This window comes from Pelobates fuscus, chromosome 1, assembly GCF_036172605.1.
Source record: "Pelobates fuscus isolate aPelFus1 chromosome 1, aPelFus1.pri, whole genome shotgun sequence".
In the NCBI taxonomy this organism is placed as follows: Eukaryota; Metazoa; Chordata; class Amphibia; order Anura; family Pelobatidae; genus Pelobates; species Pelobates fuscus.
The window spans coordinates 206,974,778-206,994,850 of NC_086317.1; the positions used below are offsets into that span (position 1 = coordinate 206,974,778).

The following is a 20,073-nucleotide window of genomic DNA, read 5'->3' on the forward strand; positions in this document are numbered from 1 at the left end:
ACTCCTCTTTAACCCCGAGGGGTAAGTGTATGATTTAAGCGCTCCACTCTTGAGCACCATTTTTTCCACTGTGTGAGGTAATGGTGTTTACTTTATTGTCTGTTACTTTATATTAGGACGAAGGGTTCCTATTTGAGTGGTAGCTGCTATTGTATCACTATTGTTTCCACATTGTATAAGCGCCTATTTCACAGATATCCACGCATTTTCCAGCTACAACATTGCCTACAGCAATACACTAACTAGTAAGAAGGACGTATTTTAGCATTGCAGATATGGGGACAAAGGCGGCAAGATTAAGATTCAGAATGCCTGGGAAAAAATAAAGCTAATTTTGTAGACAAAAAGCTATGGAAAAAAAAAAACATAAAAATTTGGAAGTCTCAATGGAGAGCATGGTGTTTTCTGTACAATAAAATTTTCAGTTAACGGTGAATTTCAGCTAGCAATGATAAAATCCAGCCAAACAAAAAATGAAATTCCGCATCCCGGTCCTCGCTGGGGACGGTTATCCCTACATTAAAACCCGTGCAAGCGGCGAAACAAGCGACCACACGAGGTATGCGAGACTCAGCCAAGATGGCGGTGCAGCAGCGGCCTCAGACCAAGCAACCGCGCATCCTACCACCCAAGCAGACAAGGGACTTCGTGGACCTGCTACGCACCCAGCTCTGGACAAAATTTAACAACTGGCAAAAATCTTACCGGCTAGCGATGAGGAGGGTGGCAGCATGGATTCGTCCTAACACTCGGCGCTCCCTACTATGGTGCCCTCCTCACCACTCCAGAGCAGCCTCTAAACAGACTGGGAACCGAACCTCCATTGCGCGGGAAACCGCAGACACTCACTCTCACGCTGAAACTCACGGACCAGCGCCATTAAAGAAGCTGGGACTGGCTCCAGGGCTACCCCCGCTCCGTACACCCCCTCAGCACAAGCGGCAACAAGGGACACTGCTGACAGGGGGCCCTCACTCACCCCGACTGCCGTCAGGCGCCTCTCAGCAACAGCCTGACACTCCGACGACGCATAATAGAAGCAAACGATGGCAGGGGGCCCTGCATCTGCCTCACCTAAGCGAATCACCTTCCTCTCGAGCAACGTATGAAACCACGGGGATAAGAGGACGCCACTTACGAGCAGACCCACAGCATAACTATCTTCGCATTCCCCACAAACTGGGCATTGGCTAAATGGGCAGAAATTCCAGGACTGTATAACGGGACAGATTTTCCCAGGCAAATCCCCGCTGTGATTCTGATTCCTTGTATGCCCCTCACATGACACCATCTTTACTCAGCCTCTGGGACTGCGGTCACGACACACCTCATGCCCAACAACGAAGACGTTGACTGCCTGCACAGGACTCTCCACACGGCAGCTGAGCGCGGCCCTTCTCTATTACAAATGTCCAGCATACCCTGACTAGTGGTTCCCTGATACCCTGTTTGGTCTACTCGATGATCCACTTCAGCAGTCTTATGCATGTATTGCTCTTTTGTTTTGTTTTAATTTTTATTGCTGCTTCTCTCTAGCAAGGTGATTGTACTTACATCAAGTTTGTTAAGCCCTCTATTTCTAATTCTATGCTAGTCTAGCCTCTCTAAGTGTCATCTCACCTAGCTACCGCTATACTGCAAACCGTGATTATACATTTGGACAGCAACAGCATAGAGAACTTAGGGCACATAACTAAACGCTAGTTTATATGTCTGATAATCTTATTATAATAATCTACCTTAGGAGAGAATAGAACTTGCTATAACCGACGATATGAATCTAACCACCTAACATAGCAAACCCTGCAACGTTAAGCATTACCTATATTCACTTGTTTTATGCATTTTCCTGATCACTCTGATGTTAAAGCTCTCATAAATCTGTGATGCATATTCTATATTTTGACAAAACCTTCTTGACCTAGCCTGTTATTATTATTAAAAATGTGCCGTCAATCACATGCCATGTCAAACCCAATGTTCCTACTCAACTTGCCAATGCTGTTGTGGCATCGCAAGAAATATTGTATGTACATACGTGCACAAGAAAAATAAAGAATTAAAAAAAAATAAAAAAAATAATGAAATTCCGCTAAACGTAGGTCTTAGTGAACGTCAAATTTAGCTTGAAAACTAGATATTAGACTAGCAATGACCTTAAATCATGGGAAATTACGAATTGGGGGGGGGGGGTGAATCTGGAACTGACGTGCTACACAAACCATGATGCAGTGAAGAGGAGAGTGCCCTAAATAGCTGAAACTAGCCTCTCCTACAACTCCAGGCTCCTGCCTTTACATCGTTTTATATATATATATATATATATATATATATATATATATATATATATATATATATATATATATATATATATATATATATATATATATATATATTTATGGTTTTTTTTTAATTCAGTTTACTTAAACAGTTACACTTCAAACAGCATAACCACTAGAGTATGTAGTGATTATGATGTAAGGGATACTCTGGCACCGTTCCCCACATCATACAGCTAGGACACACCACACACACACAAACACTACCAGGGGTAGGCAACACTTGGCACTCCAGATGTTGTGGACTACATCTCCCATAACCAACAGAGACTCAACGTCCAGTGAGGGGCCAAAAGACCTTTCACTAGAGTTGGTTCGGTTGCAGGGTATAAGGGCATAACCCTAAACAATATGAATATAAAAGAGAAAGAGACTGGATAGGGATTGGAGTAGATACTTCCCCATTCACAGTCCCTATACCCCAGAGAAACACTCGTTCATGATAGAATGGCAAAAAAAATGCCCGTATAGAACTCACATGAAATATATGAAAAATAATAATTTTTTATTAATCCCACTTAGGGAGAAAAAGTAAAAATCAGTAAGGATAATAAGTGACAAAAGGGTGTATAAACAGTGAAAAGAGAGAACAAATATTTACAGGAGTCGTCTAAAGTTTGCTGTACGTGCTCTGCACTTTTATACTTGTAGTAAACGGCTACTGAAGGTAGGTTTCTAGAAGAACTAGAACAAATATTTACAAGAGTCGTCTAGAGTTTGCCGTACGTGCGCAGCACTTATATACTAGTAATTAGCCAGCTACTGAAAATAGGTTTCTAGAATAGACAATGTATCAAAGTATTAACGTAGTTGGCAACAATGTCTTAGTAAACCACAGTAGCTCTATTGGTGTGCAGATGTAGCAAAATCTGTCAGGAGTGATAGCTCCGTGATTCCGTACTAGCCGGTCCCCTCAGTGACAGAGTATAATAGAGAAACAGTTAGATATACTCGTAGAGAGAGGTAATTAAATGGGTTGATATTTGTCCTATATCGAGGGTGACCCATAGGCTAGATCAGGAGGGAAAAGCCTCCGTGATTTGGTGCTAGCCGGTCCCCTCCACGGCTGAGTATAACGGCAAAAACAATGCAGTATACTCTTGGAGTCAACCCAATAGGGAAAGACCAGGGGGTATGGGTATAGGATGTTAGTAGTCTCACCAAAAAAAGCTCATAAGGTGAGACTATAGGCATAAAAGAATCGTTGCTCCCTAGTGAGTTTCCTTCCCCAAATCTAAGCTTTAGTGCTAGGTAAAGCAGGGTAGCGAAAAGAGATGCAATTAATTATCCAAATTCCTAAGTCCCAAAACCCCCAATCAGATTTTCCGCTAAGAGCTACAGCAAACAGGATGTCTAAACTGCCTGAATAAGAGTATAGACCATGTGGTCGCGGTAAAAGCTCGACGCGCGTTTCGGCGCTGCTAATGCGCCTTTCTCAAGAGCTTACCGGCCTGGTATCGCGCCACAATTTTAAACCCCGTAGGCTCCGCCTTCTGATCTCTGACGTCACCGAAATGCGTGATTTACGTCAGTCTGGTAGGCGGGGAGTGGGGAGATGAGTGGCAGGGACAACCTCACTGCTGGGGAATGGGTATGGTTAACCCTCTGAGTCCCTATTCGTGCAGGAGGATGTTGGTTAGAGTCAATCCTAAAATAGGATATATGGGTAAAGTATAGAGAATATATATTTAAAAAGAAATGAGCTGGTTGTATAATGTTCATACAACAAAAATATTTGGAATAAGTAATTCCGAATAGAGGATGCAAACAATGCAAAAAAAGTCAAGAGTGAAAAAGAGAATAAAATAAATAAATAAATAAGAACCACTTCAATGTTATTCAGCACATGTGACATATGAGACATATTTTTTCTCAATAACATTCAAGTGGTTCTTATTTATTTATTTATTTTATTCTCTTTTTCACTCTTGACATTTTTTGCATTGTTTGCATCCTCTATTCGGAATTACTTATTCCAAATATTTTTGTTGTAAGAACATTATACAACCAGCTCATTTCTTTTGAAATATATATTCTCTATACTTTACCCATATATCCTATTTTAGGATTGACTCTAACCAACATCCTCCTGCACGAATAGGGACTCAGAGGGTTAACCATACCCATTCCCCAGCAGTGAGGTTGTCCCTGCCACTCATCTCCCCATTCCCCGCCTACCAGACTGACGTAAATCACGCATTTCGGTGACGTCAGAGATCAGAAGGCGGAGCCTATGGGGTTTAAAATTGTGGCGCGATACCAGGCCGGTAAGCTCTTGAGAAAGGCGCATTAGCAGCGCCGAAACGCGCGTCGAGCTTTTACCGCGACCACATGGTCTATACTCTTATTCAGGCAGTTTAGACATCCTGTTTGCTGTAGCTCTTAGCGGAAAATCTGATTGGGGGTTTTGGGACTTAGGAATTTGGATAATTAATTGCATCTCTTTTCGCTACTCTGCTTTACCTAGCACTAAAGCTTAGATTTGGGGAAGGAAACTCACTAGGGAGCAACGATTCTTTTATGCCTATAGTCTCACCTTATGAGCTTTTTTTGGTGAGACTACTAACATCCTATACCCATACCCCCTGGTTTTTCCCTATTGGGTTGACTCCAAGAGTATACTGCATTGTTTTTGCCGTTATACTCAGCCGTGGAGGGGACCGGCTAGCACCAAATCATGGAGGCTTTTCCCTCCTGATCTAGCCTATGGGTCACCCTCGATATAGGACAAATATCAACCCATTTAATTACCTCTCTCTACGAGTATATCTAACTGTTTCTCTATTATATTCTGTCACTGAGGGGACCGGCTAGTACGGAATCACGGAGCTATCACTCCTGACAGATTTTGCTACATCTGCACACCAATAGAGCTACTGTGGTTTACTAAGACATTGTTGCCAACTAAGTTAATACTTTGATACATTGTCTATTCTAGAAACCTATTTTCAGTAGCTGGCTAATTACTAGTATATAAGTGCTGCGCACGTACGGCAAACTCTAGACGACTCTTGTAAATATTTGTTCTAGTTCTTCTAGAAACCTACCTTCAGTAGCCGTTTACTACAAGTATAAAAGTGCAGAGCACGTACAGCAAACTTTAGACGACTCCTGTAAATATTTGTTCTCTCTTTTCACTGTTTATACACCCTTTTGTCACTTATTATCCTTACTGATTTTTACTTTTTCTCCCTAAGTGGGATTAATAAAAAATTATTATTTTTCATATATTTCATGTGAGTTCTATACGGGCATTTTTTTTGCCATTCTATCATGAACGAGTGTTTCTCTGGGGTATAGGGACTGTGAATGGGGAAGTATCTACTCCAATCCCTATCCAGTCTCTTTCTCTTTTATATACATCTCCCATAATGCTGGCAAGCATGGGAGGTGTAGTCCACAACATCTGGAGTGCCGAAGGTTGCCTACAATTATACTATACCACACACATTACATACAATTAGCAAACACACACTACAAATAGATGACAATTCAGAGCTCAGTGGATAACCCTGCCAATGTTGAGGTCAAAGCAGAGTCCCCAAACGTTCTAACCTGAAATCAGTTCGTATCAAGGCAAGAAGAATGTCATGACGGGCAAGTTAATTGTTCTATCACTTAAGTATCTTGAATAAGTAGATTTTTTTTTTACATTTTCACACCCCTGTGTGTATACACACACTATAGTGTAAGGCATGAAGTTGTGGAAATGAAAAACTTGATGTCAGAGTACTGCAGCGACTTTTGGTTCCCATGTTTCATAGGTAGCTGTGCAAAATCACGAGCAGCTCCAAGTAATCAAACACTAGCCTGACACAGGACTCCTGATTAAGTCTCACAAACCATGTGCCGCAGAACTTTAGTACCACTCAACCACACTACTTTTGTTCAGTGCCCAGGGGAGGCAAGCAGCGGAGAGGGAGCTGCTCTAAAAAAGGGGAAGGGTATTTTCTGTGAACACTGCACCATGTTGGAAAAAGGGCAGTTTGGTATACAGAGATTCCCTGTATGGGGGCTCCTGCCATGTTTGGTTGTATCAATAAATCTTAGTCCTGCTCAAGTAAGGGTTATTGTTGAGTTATCTGCATATCTGCCTGTTTGTGATCATGCTATTCTACTTGTTTTGATGACTGTTTCTTTCTCTCTCTCACTGTAATATTAAGTTGAATAATGGAAAGTTCTTATTCAGGCATTTGCAGGTATTCTAACTGGAGTGGTTGGGCTTATCTGTATGAGTTAACTTGGCTCACAGTGGCTTATTCCTCTAGGTGTTACCTGGCATGACCCTATCAGTTATCGTACAGAGCTGTAGGGTACATGGCACATACCTTGAGACTGTAGCTTTACCCTATTATCTTTTTACCCAGACAAGCCCTCTTTATTTACAGGCACAACCCAATTGTCAGTCCCGGCACACTTCAAGCGACTTGTCCTAGGTAGCTGGATTGAGCACGGCCTTGGTCCTCAACCATCTATATATATCCACTCCTATACATATCCAGGCAATCTACCTTGATCAATCAACTTGCCAGGATGCAGTTCAACGCAATATATAAACCTTATATACCAAAAGGTTGGCACACTTATGGGTCTTGTAAGCCAGTGAATAAAAAGTTCAATGTAAGCTTGTGAAAGTTAACATAACATTCCAGTCAATGTTTTGGCCCAGCTGGACCTTTATCAAGGTACAGGACTTCAGGATTCCTAAATGGAAGAAGTCTAGAAGAACCCAACTGCAATACTCCACCAATCTGCCATGTAGCCTATCCATACATGAAAGCCCACATGAAATGTGCCCAAAAAAAACACCTAAAGGACTCAATATTCTCTGGTCTGATGAAATGAACATTGATCTGTTTGTGTTCCTAACACTATAGTGTTTAAATTGACCCCAAGCATGTATTCTTGACAATATAGTATCAAACTAATCATTTTAGTATCCGGTCCCCCTGGAGACACTGAACATACATAGTTACATACATAGTTACATAGCTGAAAAGAGACTTGCGTCCATCAACATAGGTGCTGCACAGTGTGCAGCACTGAGATTACCTCTAGAGGCAGTATGAGTGACTGCCACTAGAGGTGTCCCTAAGCAGTAATGTAAACACTGCCTTTTCTCTGAAGGAGCAGGCTATAGACACCAGAACAACTACATTAAGTAGAGGTTCTGGTGACTATAGTGTCCCTTTAAACAGTCATGTCTGGAAAAAGCTAAAAATGTCCACTAACAACCTCACAGAGCTTGACAAAATCTAGAGAGAATAATAGCAGAATGATCCAAACCCAGATGTACAAAGCTTGTTGCATAATACCTAAAAAGATTAACTGCTGACAAAGGTGCTTCAACTGCTTTAAAGTATTGAATTAAGGGTCTGAATAATTATGTCAATGTGATATTTCATTTTAATCTGTTTAACATATTTGCAATGGTTTTGCAATCTGTGTTTGGTGTCATTATGCTATATTGAGTGTAGATTGATATAATACAAAAAAATTAAATAATTGTAGTATAAGACTGCAACATTAAAAAATGTGCATAAAATTAAAGGATCACTATAATGTCAGGAAAACAAACTCGCAGAAACGCCTCTAGCGGCTGTCAGGAAGACAGCCACTAGAGGCTGGATAACCCTGCAATGTAAACATAGCAGTTTCTCTGAAACTATGTTTACATGTGAAGGGTTAAAACCTGGGGGACCTGGCACCCAGACCACTTCATTGAGCTGAAGTGGTCTGGGTGACTATAGTGTCCCTTTAAGGTATCTGTCTACATATATATATTCCAGATGACACCAGAAATCTCTAAGGTAAAAGTCGATTGTGGTGTGCGGAAACAGACGTGTAGTTGAGCCTGTAAAAAGACTCACCTACAGTAAAAGTCAGATTATTTGATTAAGGGAAGAGGTGGGAGGGATCAGTGGAGTTATGCATGGTCACTCCTCTAGTGGTTGTGAAGGATAAATAGACTGGAAAAAACCCTTCCATAACTCCAGGCTTACAGCCTTCCCATTTGTGGTCAGGGACAACAGCCAAAAAATACATGAAAATATAAACTTTAGTGAAGACGTCTTTACTCATGAGTTCAAGAAGCCTATTCATACATGAAAGCCCACTTGGAATTTGCAAAAAAAACTAAACAAAACACAGCTAAAGGACTCTCGGGCTGTGAGAAACAATACTATCTAGTCTGATGAAATGAAGATTGAACAGTTTGGCTTCAATTTAAAGGAATACTATAGTGTCTGGAAAACAAACATCTATTCCTTACACTATAGTAATAAATTAATCATTTAGGATTTTGCCTCCTCTATGTACAGTAAAAAAAAAAAAGTGTTTAAACTCACATTTTTTCCCAAAAAGGAAAGAATTGGTTGTGTTGTACCACAAAACACACGTGTTGGTGAGCCTGTAAAAAGAGGGAAAAAATATTTAATATTATTAACAAAAGCCAATAACCGTATTGGGTTTTAAAAATCTGATTAAAAATATATTCTTTGCATATAAAGAATACATATATTTTACTCACACTTTAATTGCACACATATTTTGTGGCTATATAATATTTTGGAGTCATGATTCGTGTCAAATGTTCTAACAACCTCATAATTCGACCAGAATGCACACGGCTAGTAGTACAGGATGATGAAAGCATGAGCTGTGTGTTTACAAACAGTGCACTGGATTGTTTTTTTTCTCTGTACCTAAAGCCTGTCGCTGTAGTTGGACCAACTCCAATGCTGGCAAAGGTGGGGCGGGGGAGACAGATTAAATGTATTATGCTGAGAGAGTGAGCTGCCGCTTAATGCTGGAGGTCAAGGATATAATGAGTGATAAGTCTGTCTGGACAAAGAGAGGGTGGAGATGGAGCTTTTCTGGAGGGAGAAACATGCAGGAGAGATAGATTTAAGCGGGATATGGAGAGAAATAAGGTGTGCGTGGGGGGTGGGAGTTTTTATAGCAAGAGCCCAGAAGTAGAAAACGTATCCTAGACTATGATATTGTGTAATAATATCTGTACATAAATTGTTACATTTACAAATTAACACACTTCTCTAAATAGTTTTTTTTTTTGTTTGTTTATCTGCATAGCACATCTACATGACCTTTGAAGGAGAGGTTTGATTTCCCCCCCCCCCCCCTCATCTTTAACAGCAACTTCAAAATTTGTGTAACTGTTTTTATTTCTTAAATTTGTCATATTTGCCATTTTATGTATCTATCTGAACAGAGGTGCTGTGAGGACACCTTAAGTATGAGTTTGCTGGCCCTTTAATGAGATGCAGCTCTCCTGGAGAGGTAGCAGAGATGCTAAATTGGAGAATCATTGTCCTGTTGCCATAGAAACAGTGTCACTGAATTGATATTACATCCTGTTGTCATAGAAATTGGATCTGATTTAACATATGTGTACTAAATGCTATATAACTGCAGAATGTTATCATTAAGTGGAAAGTATACATAAAAGCTTATATTTACTTGATAGTATAACATTGTTGTATAACTTTTAAATGCATTCAACATTGAGAATCGTAGGCCATTAATAGAATTGCAACACTTCTACATCAATGCTGAGCCCAATGTCATTGAGATGACATAGATTTTGATAATGTCTCAAAAATGAATTTTCCTACAGTATACTATTCACTTGGCAAATTTATACACCTTGTATAATAGCATGTACAAAATATAATCCATTGATAGTTGTCAAATATCTGCAGAATATAAGTATGCTGCTGGCAGGAGGTGGAGACACTGGTTTAGGTGCACATTCAGCATTAAAAATACATGTAATGGGGGGCGGAGCCAACAGCCGAACTGAGTGGTCGCATCTTCAGGGAGCTCCGTGCTATTACAAGCCTATTTCGACGAAATTATACAATATTCCCCCCCCAAAACCAAACCACTCGACCAAGCTGTTTGCCCCAACAAACCAGACAGCATGGGGAAGAAAAGTAAAAAGCTAAAAGCAGACGGAACACGTCCGGGAGCAAGTATTGGGGACTTGTGGCGGAGGGCGCAAGAGGCCCTAGAGCCCAACATGGCGGACTACTCGGGATATGTGGACGACTTTACTAATTCCGAGGACCCTTTCTCAGACCAAGAGGAGGTGGCCTTACCCGCTTCAAAACCGCCGACAACACCCAAGGCACAGGCGGACGCAGCTCCGGTCACAAAAGCGGAGATGAGGGAGCTGTTGGCAGAGCTCCGACGAGGCATCCAGGCCGACATGGCGGAAATGAAAAGAGACATCCAAGGCCTGTCGGACCGCGTGGATATCGTCGAGCGACACACAACGAGCCACACACAGCAACTTGCCGATATGCAGAGAGATATCGCCACCCTACAGCTGCAACACATCCAGGCGGAACACAAAATGGCGGCAATGGAAGACACGCGGCGGGCCCAAAACCTCAAGATCAGGGGTGTGGCGGACTCGATCTCGGACGCCGAGGTGCCCCATCTAATTCGGCGTCTGGTAAGCACAATTCTCCCCGCAAGACAGGCCAAGGGGATAAGCATTGATGGTGCATTCCGTATACCTAAACCCACGACAGCCCCGCAGACAGTACCCAGGGACATTATCGTCAAATTCCATAAACGACAGGATAAATTGACAGTAATGGCGGCCACCAGGGGTAAGACGCCATATGCCTTTGAGGACATGTCCCTCTCTTTTTACACAGACCTCTCGAAGGGAACAATGCAATGGCGCTCAACCCTCAGACCCCTCACCACCTTACTGCGCGCACGCAACATACAATACCAATGGCGCCCACCCCGCAAACTGCAAGTGCTTCACGGGTCTAACACCTATCTAATATCAGACCTCACAGAGGCAACAAAGCACCTGGCAACATGGGGCCTCCCTCAGGATGCCATCCAACAACCTAACAGGCCCTCCAGCTCCCGTATGGGGAATCCGGCCACCTCCGAGACATTTGTCCCAAAACACCCAACTGTAACAGCAATATCAGCGGACTCACGCTGAGACAGTCAGACTTAAGGACCCTCACCTACCATTTTGCGGATAGACCCTTGGACTGAATGGCTCCAGGCGAACGCGGTCCGACGCCAAGACCATCCCATGAAGAGCACCTGGAACATCGGCTGCACGTCACCTATGGCCTACACCCAAGATGCCCACCTGGTTGCAGAACGGGACACTCGATGCTATGTTCGAACTATAATTGATTGCACAACACTCTCTCTTACGATTTGTTTTGTTATTGTTATCGTATTGCTACCTGTCTTATTATATACTATTATTCAGATACTACAAGACGCATAACGTTAATGCCTGAGGTCGCCTTTCCGACCACTCTTAAGGGTACATGACCTCTTTTAAGATGCTTACCAGGGACCATACCTGTTATGTAGACCCGTTAACCTAGCTGAACCCACAGGGCCTGTCCATAGACACAACCTACCCGCCCAGAACAACACCACAGGGTTCCCACATTCTCGCATCCCCACTAGATAAAGCGATACCAAGGGACAGAACCTAAGTAACTCCACCTCACACCTGCCTAATGGGTACTCGGCTCACACTCACAGTGGATCAAACTGCACTCCCACTTACAAATGGAGCAACAGCAGTTACTTACCCTCGAATCTGGCACTACCCTCCAGCTCACCCATACTGTTCTTGGTTTTATTTACGTTTATAGTCGATTTGTAACCTAGCAGATCTTTCTTTTTGCTGTTATCTGTTCTTTTCATACAATGCGGATGTTTAGCGTAACGTTTACCACTTAATTTACACGCAGCTAGCTATGTCTCGAAACATGCTATAATATCTCAGTGAAAGCCAACTAGCCCGACACTCTTGCATAATCAGTTCTTTTAATCTACGTCTAAGCTTGTTTAATATGTCATATCTTACAAAACAAAAAAAAGTGCTTTGTCTACCTGATACCCGCTGTAACACATGTCTCGCACTAAACAAATGGAATGCCGTTGGGGTACCATTTGTAAGCATGTACCAATTATAAGCACTGCAAAAATAAAGAATATAAAAAAAAAAATAAAAAAAATACATGTAATGTAAACCAGATTATCTCAGACAAAGTGATATATTTTAAAGAAATTATATGATAAAGATAAATGCATACATACAGAGAGTGAAAGCTATAAATAGATGTCATATCTATTTTTAAAATGTTCTAGTTTACCTTTTATGTTTTCAACCTCATTTCCTCTTTTAACTGCTGCTTGGGGTTTAAACATAGCTATAGGATGTGAAACTTTTGTATAGAGTAAGAAAGGAAATGAAAGAGTGAGTATGGAGGTTAACGCATCTCACTGATTTATAATTCCCTTGTGGAGCGTTTTACTCACATTATAAGTCTCCTAACGGGTGTACTGCAACGTTGCAAGTCATGTAGTTGTCCTGTGTGAAAGATTATTGCTAGACTCTTTAAGTCAGTGAATGGAGGTGTAGCATATGACCACTTCCTGGACTAAGCAACTTTAGCTTAATGAAGCAGTTTTGATGTATAGATCGTGCCCATGCAGTCTTACTGTTCAATTATTTGCCATTTAGGAGTTAAATCACTTTGTTTATAGAGCACTACGCTCACCTCCTTGTATGTGACTGGCACAGCCTCCTAAATACTTCCTAAAAAAGGAACCTAGATATTCTAGGTTCATTTATTGCACATTCTGTTTAACAACAATGTCTTATCTGCTGCTCTATTAATAGCCTTTTAGAGCCTGCAGGAGCCTCTTGTGCGTGATAAAAGTTCACAGAGCAGGACATAAAAACTTCTAAAGCTAGTTAATATCTAAATGAAAATAAAAACATTTAATTCACGTAGGCTGTGTGAGTCACAGCCAGGGAAGGTATGGCTAGGGTTGCATAAATAGTATAAATTTGATTTAACTCCTACATGGCAGATAATTGAGCAGTGAGACTGCAGGGGCATGATCTATACACACACACAAACTGTTTTACTAAACTAACGTTGTGTTAATGCCTATAGTATCTCTTTAATATAAGGAGTCAAATGTACTCAATTAGCTAGCGCATAGCTCAGAAGCTACTGGAAGAAGAAGACGTGTTGAGCGGCATCTGGTCGACCCAAGGTAACCATTATTAAATGATTTGCATCCTGACAGTGGGGAGAAAAGGGTGACACCAGAGGACTCCTGGTACCACAACTACTATCACTTAAGTGATTATGGTGTGTGAAGTATCCCTTTAATGCATACCTCTAAAGAGCTCTAAAAATCTCACTGAATACACATTTCATTAAATATTTACCATGTTAGAGTACAATTATCTACCACTAGCTTTAATGAATGTCCAAGGATATGATAGTACTATTACCCAACATAATGGTGTTCATTGTATTGACCTTGAATACATGAGAAGCTGACCTACCTGCTCAGCATGAAATCTAAAGTTTCAACATATTCCAGATATACTACATCTGGAGCACTAATTACTCACCTAACTCAGTCGACTGGAAGTTGTATATCGTGGTGCCAACAGGGTTGAAACTTTTGTGTCATGTTTACCAGCAACATACAGTGAATTCGGAAGATATTCAGACCCCCTTCATGTTTTTCACATTTATTTTATGTTTCAGCCTAACACTACAATTGTTTAAATTATTATTTATTTTCACATCAGTCTGCATTCAATAATCGTTCATGAAAAATAATATTTTTGAAAACTTTTACATTTATTAAAAAAAAAATAACTAAAATGTCACATTGACAAGTATTCAAACTCTTTCAAACGAGATTAGCTCTAATGCATGCCAATTTTCTGAATCATATTTGAGATGATTGTCTACACTTTGATTGGACATGAATTGGAAAATAATACACCTGTCTACGTTAATTCATATAAAAAGCAAAACACTAAAATATCAATAGACAAAAGGATGGACACCAACTATAATTGCTTAATATATAGAATATACTTTATAGCGTAAAAAAAAAAAAAAAAAAAAAAATCAATGTATAATCTTCCAGGATCTCTACCTACTACCCTCCTGAAGAGGAGACTTTGGAAACCAGTCACCAAATTTCTACGCTCTAATCATACACATTTTTGCCTGAGGACATGCCTTTAAATTGCCTGTTTTCCGCAATGGGTGCACACATGTCTTCCAAGCCTTGGATCTAGAGATGCCAGAGGGGATGTCACCCCTGTTCCAACGAGGTGACCCTCTTGTGCTCTGCTTAGGGAATGGTTCGATGTATGTGCCCCCTGACCACAAGACTTTTTTGGAGGAACTCTACTTATGGTTTGAAGGACTTAGATGCCATAGTGGGGTCCCTTTCTTTGGAGTTATGTGGGTGGTCTATAGAATCCTTGCCAGACCTTTTCTTTGTCTGGACTGGTACTGGTTTGGGAACCACTGCTATAGGGTCAGGAATGCACGTTTGTTTTCCTGACCTTATAGTGTTCCTTTAAAAATTGGGTTAAAATCCTTGTCAGGGGTTTGGTCGAGAAGGGGTGTTGACCAGTGCAGCAACCTCTATAGGATGGAACCCAGAATGCAAAGAAACCAATATACACACACAAATCAAGGCAAAAAATAAGTGTATTGATATCTAAGGAAGGTAGTTAAAATACAAAACACAGAGTGTAGCAGAAGGGCCTCTGGATACAAGACAGGCCTCTGGATACAGGACAGGAAGGGCTGGCCTCTGGATACAGGACTGACAGGGCTGGCCTCTGGATACTGGGAAAGCAGGACCAGACCAACAACATAACATTAATAAACTGGCAAAAAAGAAAGGGTGACACTCAACAAAGTAGGGAGACGTTAATCACAAAGTAAGGCCAGCTGCGAACAGAGAGATATCTCAGTCTGGGTGCAGTAGTTTGGAATAGCACCATAGACAGGTAGTGGGACTGTGAGCTACTGCACCACACTGAGAATAAAGCAAATTGTGACAATCCTCTTAAGGGTTGTCTATTTTATGTGCTAGATACTCTCTGGGACACAAAGGGACATTTTTTGTTGTTCTCTGGAACCATGGGGTCTCGCAAGTTGCACTTGCCTAACTTTTATATGCCTGCAACGTTCCCAAGACAGATCTGGGACAGGATAAGGGAAATTATGGCAGATTACTTATTTATACAGAGTGACCTTAATGCAACATCGTGCCTGTCAGTAGACAGGAGCTCAAGCCTGGAGATTTGTAATCTCAGGCTCGGGGAGTTAGGATAAATTATTTAAAAACAATTGTCGAATCCCTCAAGCTGAAGGATAAGGTGCAGAGGGAGGCACACAAATGTTAGTTTCTAGCATCTCTGAAACTGCCCAAAATTCTTACTGCTATGGTGGGACCACTGGAGGCGGAAATCACTTTAGAAGAACTTAAATCTGCCATATCTTTCATTCAGATGGAAGGGCACCTGGTCAGGATGGGTTCAGCGGTAGCTATTACAACGTTTTTCACGAACTGCTGATGCAACACATGTTGAAGGTTTTTAACACTGCCCATTTAACAGAGTATCTCCATGCAGACATGACTCAGGCTAACATTATCTTACTCCCTTTAAGGGGATAAAGAGATAGGCAACTATATGAGAATACCCGTATGGTTGTCAATCTGGCATGATTTGCGGGGATGGAGAGAATGTCTTCTCTGCTCCTCTAGTTGGACAAGGAGAAAGCATTCGATAGGGTTACCTGGCCCTATTTATTTTGCCTTCTGCAAAACACTTGCTGTTTCCCGTCCCTTTGATACATACCATGCATGCCTTATACTCCAATCACCAAGCGCAGTTTCATCATCTGGGTTTGCATACAGTTCCTTTTAGGATTTATTTAAAGTACCCATGTCTCCAGTTCTGTTTGCCCTTGCATTGGAAACTATTTTACATCTTACAAGGAAAGATGGCTCTATCCAGGGAATGCCTGTGGGCCAAGACTATAATAAGGCTGCTGCATATGCTGATGACATTCTGCTATATATTACTAATCCGACTCAAACTCTCCCACCATTGTTTTGTTTACTTGATCGTTTCAGGGCTCTGTCTAGCTATAAAAGAAACCAATCCAAATCAATATTGTGCCCTTTCATTTGTCGACACAGGAGGTGGAAAGATTAAATTCAATATTTGGTCTGTGCTTCAGCTCCTCTTTTCGTTATTTGGGGTTTATTTTGGATTGCCTCACTCTGACAATGATTTACCACTGATCAGAATCCTAAAGAGGAAATTGGTATGCTGGCAGGATAAGCCTATATTTTGGATTGGCAGAATAAACTGTATTAAAATGAACGTTCTGCCTAGGCTTTTGTTTTTAGGCTTTGCCTATCTGGGTAACGATGTTACAGAGGGTGACTAATGCCTTTATTTGGCAGAATAATCACTACAGTAAATTCCTGGTCACCTGGTATAGACCCAAGGGTAGGGGAGATTATGGTCTCCTAAACACAATTGTCCTAGGTGGTGATGTGGCATGCACCACCGGTGGATCGCATATGGGTGGACCAAGAGGCGGGGCTCATGGGTTCTTATTCACCATCATTTTATATGTGGCCTGACAAGTCCTCTAGGGCTTTCTTACGTACGTCATGTCCATCTATTTTAAATTCACTCTCTATTATGAGAACTAAATATGAGCTTCCTGGTTCTCCTTCTCCGACTTTGTGTAACGTGGGCAGCGCCGGCACAAGGAATTTTGGCTACTGAACCACCCCCTCCCGCAAAAATATAATTGCGTCTTCACCTGTGTGTCTTGTAACCTCCATTTTGAATTTCTTACCCTCTTTAGCGTATTTTATTCCTCCTTTACTATGTCTTACACCCTCTTGTGTGTCTCTTACAACTCCCCTTGTGTATCTCTTACTTTCCCCAGCCCCTTTTGTGTGTCTTTTTCTCCTCCCCAGCCCCTTTGTGTGTCTCTTTCTTTCCTCCAGCCCCTCTGTGCATCTCTTTCTTTCCTCTAGCCCCTTTCTGTGGCTTTCTCCCCTCAGTCTGTTTTGTGTGTCCCTTCCCCCCAGGGCCCTTTGTGTGTCTTCTTTCCCCATGCCTAATAGACATAGATAAATAGCAGCACACAGCCATACAGCCACACAGTCACAGAGATATGCAGGCATACAATCAAACAAACACAGACATACAGACACACACACACACAAATATTCAGACACTGTCATACAGAGACATTCAGGGTTTACAAGGGCTGTGAGGGGATACAAGAGCTGAGGGAGTAGACAGCTGCTATAGAGGGGGGGGTGGTGCCCCACATGGGATGTAGAGGGGGATACAGGGGCTGTAGAGGCGGACAAGGGAAGAAGGACTGCAGGGGCTGTGGGGGGGGGGGGTGTCAGGGGCTATGAGGAGTTGAAAGGGGGGACAGGAGTTGAAAGGGGGGACAGAAGTTGAAAGGGGGGACAGAAGTTGAAAGGAGGGACAGGAGTTGAAAGGAGGGACAGGAGTTGAAAGGAGGGACAGGAGTTGAAAGGAGGGACAGGAGTTGAAAGGAGGGACAGGAGCTGAACGGGGGGATAGGAGCTAAAAGGGGGGATGTAATGCTGGATGTGATAGAAAGGTGTCATTGTGTATCTGTGTGCCACTATGTGCCTGTGTGTGTGTCTGTGTGTCAGAAACATATACACACAAACACACACATACACACTGACATAGAGATACACACACTGGTATATTCAAACACAGATATACACACCGGCACATACAAAGACAGATACACACACTTTGAAACATAGACAAACACACCTTGACACACAGATACATACACACACACACAGATACACACTGTGTGTCAAGGTGTGTGCATCTGTGTTTGTATGTGCCACTATGTTGATACACTATGTCAAAGGGTTCCAAGGGAAAAATTAATTGTGATCCCCTAAGCACACAGCCAAGCACAAGGCTGGAAAACAACAATTGTAGCAGAAGACTGCAACATATAAAAAGTTGGGAAGAAATGAAAGGGCCTGAACAGAGTTTCACAAACTTCAAAGAGCATGAGTTCTAGACATTGTTTTCTAATTCTAACAAACCATGTGTTCTCTATAGAGCACAGAAAAGCTGATAGTCCTGCACAGATCTCTACAAACCTCATAGATTTTTGTGTTCTGTACATTACTCTACAAACCTGGCAGATCATGTGTCCTTTATAGAGGTCTATGAAAATGACAGATCCAGGGTTCCAAACAGCTCAACAAAGCCTATAAACCAGGGCTTGTCAATTTTGTTTGGAATCTAGGAGCCAGCTAAAAAAGTTAGGAGCCAGTTTTTTTTTTTTTAAACTAGCAAAGTTTAATTTACAAAAAATATACAATTTTTAAAGCGACACTATAGTCACCAAAACCACTACAGCTTAATGTAGTTGTGCTGGTGCCTATTGCCTGTCCCGGTAGCCTTATCAATGTAAGCGCTGTCTTTTCAGAGAAAAGGCAGTGTTTAAATTGCTGCCTAGTAACACCTCTAGTGACAGTCGCTCAGACGGCCACCAGAGAATCCTATGTCAGTGCTGCACAGTGTGCAGCACCTTTGTTCAGCGTCACCACGCTCTGCATGGAGGTGCTGACAGTTACCCATAGAGAACATGTGCAATATCCTCCCAATTCTTTCCTATAGGATTCCCAGGGCGGCCTCCTCCATGATCCCCAGGGCGGCCGCCTGCACGCTTCCTGAGCCAGCAACCTGCACGCTCCTCAGGGCGACTGATCGTCTCCATTGTTCCCCCATCCTGCCTTTAGCTAAAGGGCTTCAAATCCCAGGCGACCTAGCGCCTAGGATTTGTCGAGCCCTGCTATAAACCTTGTATTCATAATATATCTCTAAAACCAGGCAGCATGTGTGCACTATACAGCAGTGGTTCCAAACCCAGTCCTCGAGGCACACTAAGAATCCAGTTTTTGTCAGTATCCACACTGAAACAAGTTGGAAATAACTAAATGTTTAAAAACCACACAAGTCTGTCACATAAAAGTATTTTTCCCAACACCATCTTAGTCTTTTTCATCACAATTTGAAAGCTGAAATGGACCCCCATATTTTCCATGTTTTTCAGGTTCACTTAACTGTTTCTATGTTGTAGTCTAATGCTTGCATTTTTCCCTCGTCATTCCCAGGGAGTATTTTCACCAAGAAAGACACCCAAAGATCACCACAACATGACAGCACTCAAAGGAAAGACAGCAAAGAAATATCCCTAAAGTTCTTACTAAGCTATGACTTGACAAGAAGTAATCTGATCTAATCTTGCTAACCGGACTCATAGGATGGTCATTAGTTTGTATACACCTTTTACTGGATCAATCCTCAAAATTCAAAAAGTTGTTCCCCATTATAAAAAATAATAAAAAATCCTTTGGTGATTGTTAACCACAGTATAATCAGTAAATGTGAAATCCACTGATAGGACAGCATTCATTGTAAAACAATAGGAGCGTAATGTAAGTTTGCAACCTGTTTCAAAAAGAGAATCATGAAAATACAAATAAATAAAATCATTTAAAAAACAATATTTAGCTTCTTAACCCCTTCAGGACACAATTTCTGGAAAAAAAGGGAATCATGACAGAATATTTCCGTCATGTGTCCTTAAGGGGTTAAGAAGCACTGTGAGTAAAACTACACGGTTGAGTGCTTTGCCAGTAATATCCACACAGCTGCTGCAACGCTCTCAGAGCCGGCATGTCCCTGTGTAAAGTGTTATAACCAAATGAATGGGCGATGTGGGGTGACAGTCACAGAGCAGGCCCCGTGTAGCAGTGACAGGGGGAGGCA

The 20,073-nt window shown here is 41.8% G+C and overlaps 1 protein-coding gene across 2 annotated transcripts in view; it reads right to left on the minus strand.

The window, feature by feature from the left end:
• HIVEP3 (HIVEP zinc finger 3) overlaps positions 1 to 20,073 on the minus strand; it is a 318,984-nt gene that overhangs the window by 133,239 nt on the left and 165,672 nt on the right. For both annotated transcript variants that reach the window (XM_063453898.1, XM_063453890.1), the window contains exon 3: positions 8,687 to 8,748. The gene's annotated coding sequence lies outside the window, so the exon portion shown is untranslated. The remainder of the gene's footprint in view (positions 1 to 8,686; positions 8,749 to 20,073) is intronic.